Below are 3366 nucleotides of genomic sequence, written 5' to 3' on the forward strand. Positions count from 1 at the left end.
AAGAACATTTAAATAAAATGATAAAAATAATCTTAACAATGAGAGCGAGTGGAAAAAATGCCATCCAAATTTTCCAGAAAGAAATGATAATCTCAATGAAATCGCTAATTGGTCTTTTTCAAGATATGAAATCGACTTTTGATATAAAATTCATCTGTACTCACAAGTTAAATCAAGATTGTCTGGAAAACTTTTTCTTTTCAAATTAGAAGCCGGGGTAATAATGAACATCCAAGCCCATTAAATGCTATATATAAGATTAGATTGATTATTTTAGGTAAGAATCCTGGTATTTTAGAGTCAAAAGTAAATACTACAGATCGAAGACAAGAGGAATATATTATACCCAAAGTTTTAGAGAAAGCACATGTAGAAGTATCGAGTGAAAATACAGACCAATATACTNATAAAAAAATAATTTTTAACGATACAATAGTCTTCGTTAGGCTTAACATCGACGAAAATTCAACGCGAAGCGACACGCAACGGAGAAAAATGTCAAGATGGGATAAATTAATATATTTTTTCGTGCATAATCGGTTATCCGAAACATCGATCTTCCGAACAGCCCGTCCCCAATTGATTCGGATAATCGACGCTCTACTGTATAATTATACTGAGGGCTAGAAGCATCTTTTGCAATAAAGTTTTATTTGTTTTCTGAAACCGTGTTTTCGTATTTATTGACTATTGAACACAAGACTGTTATTAAACACTTGGCGTTTTTCCTCTTTATTCAACTGAATAAAGAAAAAAAACGCCAAGTGTTTAATTAATAACACAGTCTTGTGTTCAATAGTAAATAAAGTTTTATATTTTGTGTAAGCTCAAACCATAAAAATACTGTATATTATAATCATTGCATAATGCAACTTCGTATACAGTCGACCCCCCATACACTGTTGATAATTCCGTTTGATATGAAATCCATGTTTTATGAGTCACTTAGATTTTACAAATACGTGTGCCGGGTTCAGTTGAAATTATCATCACCGAATCGACAATTCGATTCGGTGATAATAATTTCAACTCAATTGAAAAAATGCATCGTTTACAATTCGTCAAAAGAAATTAATATGTTAAGAATCAATTTATAATTGTGTTTTCTTTCGTTATTTTATACTTTATTGTAAATGCAACTTTCTTCAAACTAATTATAAAAAGGTTAATGTCGAAACGGGAGATTTAAGTTCGGTTAGAAATTTCGGGTATACGTAAGTTCGCTTAAACGCGGGAACTTCGGGGTACACGTCAGTTTTGTCTAACGAGTAAGTTTGGTTTGGAACTTCAAGTGTGCCTCAAAGTTCGAATCGAGTCTGGATTATCTCGCCGTCTGTTCTTCGATCGCTGGAAGAATACTTCTAGCCGACAACTCGTCGTAACGTATTTTCTCGACGAACCGAGATCGGCATATTGAACTATCTGAACTTTGTTAATGTTTCTGCTTCTAACACAATAGTGCTATAAATTAAGACAACTAAATAAAGATGAGAAAAACCGCCGAGTCTTAATTTATAGCACTTCATTGTGTTAGAAGCAGAAACAAATTTCAAAACACGGTTTCATATCATTAAAAGAAAACAATTTGTTAATGTTATTTGGCGCACCCAGTTGGTCGCCAATTGTGTGATCTACGAACATTTGTAAACTTCACTATTCACTTACGGGTTCACCTCAGATAATGTGGAACCCTGGTTAATCAAGGCTCTACTGTATATAATTTTGTTGTAAAACCAATAAATAAAATTATGTATTATATAATATATATTGATAAGTAATTTAATAAATCACTAAGGAAGAAAATACAGAATTATTAATATGTGACTAGTATATAAATGATATACTATTCCATATAAGCTTTTACTTCCAAAAATTTGGTTGAATCATTGTAAGGAAACTTTCTTAGGGATGTATTGCGCCAACCTGGAATTCATTTGTCATTTTTGAGAATAAAATTGTAGTTCCTAACTGAAAATTTGCTGCGAGTCCGTCTACCATTTGTTGGATTACAGAGACGTATTACAGAGAGATCTAATATACAGCAATCCAGTTATATAGTAAATTCTCCTTAAAATCTTTGATCAGACATTTTACAACTAGTCGGTCAGCAATTCAATTCAATGACGATAATTTTAGCTCATTTACAGTGGCACGTTACCCTAAGAGCAAATAGGGGAATTGCCTTGGCCCTCAAACAAATTTATAAGAAAATATTTCCTCCCAAAACATTCCCCCCATAGAAAAATGTCCGATATCAACACTGCACGGGTCTCCCGATTCAAATTCTTCTGGGCTCAAACTTTAATGGGCCACTTCTCATTTGAAAAAATTCATTGTTTACAATTTATTGAAAGACACTAACTGGTAAGATACGTACGGACTAATTACACCAATCTTATCTTTACTAAAGAAAAACTCCCCGAGAAAAATTTTGACCCTTATCTAAATTGTCATAAATTTTTACTCGCAATTTTTTTACATCCGAGATGTTTTTATTTGGGTTATATTTTCAAAACAAATACTTCTCCTTAAAACACAAATGATATAAATATTACAAATACGAAATTATAAGTTTATACAGTATACAGTACTTGGAATTATACTTCATAATCTTAATTACTTTAAGACTAATACTCAAACACACACATTTTGCATCCATACATTGGCTTCTTTTCTGTTTCAATAATGTTCTCAATAAACAAAAACATACTGTTGTAAAACATTGAATGACATAAAATTTTTGTCTTACCTTCTTTAAACTTCAGATCATCAAACGTTAAAATCATACGTTTTTACATTGCCACTACTACTGATCACAACCAAAATCTCTCACTAGAAATGTTTTAACCTCTAAATAAATGAATTGTGCATTCTTATCCCACTTTCTCTTATTCAGTATATTTATAATTTCATGTTTTATAATATTTATATCCATGAATATTATATAAGTATACTCTTTGGATATTACATAATTCAACATTTAATGTATAATAAATTTTGCTAATTTTTTAAAATTAAGTATGATTATTTAATTGTTTAGCATAATTTTACAATGTTATACAAGTATTAGAAAATTTATGGGACAGTTTTATATCATTGTTATTCCAAAAACTTAATATTAACAATGCTATCTTTTCAATAGATTTATTTTCTACAAAAGTACACAAAAGTGAAGGCAATTTGTGTGGAAACACAGTAAATCTGTCTTATGTAGATAACATTAACATTTTTTTTAACAGTTTTATTTTTATTATAAATATATATTCAAAATTATAAATAGTTCTCCATTTAATATTTCTAAACATGTTTAAACAATTTCAATAAAGTATTTACATTTCTTTCCTTAAATTACAAATTTCTCAAAAA

This window comes from Centruroides sculpturatus, unplaced genomic scaffold (assembly GCF_000671375.1).
Source record: "Centruroides sculpturatus isolate CEXI.00-Female unplaced genomic scaffold, Cexi_2.0 scaffold162, whole genome shotgun sequence".
Classification (NCBI taxonomy): domain Eukaryota; kingdom Metazoa; phylum Arthropoda; class Arachnida; order Scorpiones; family Buthidae; genus Centruroides; species Centruroides sculpturatus.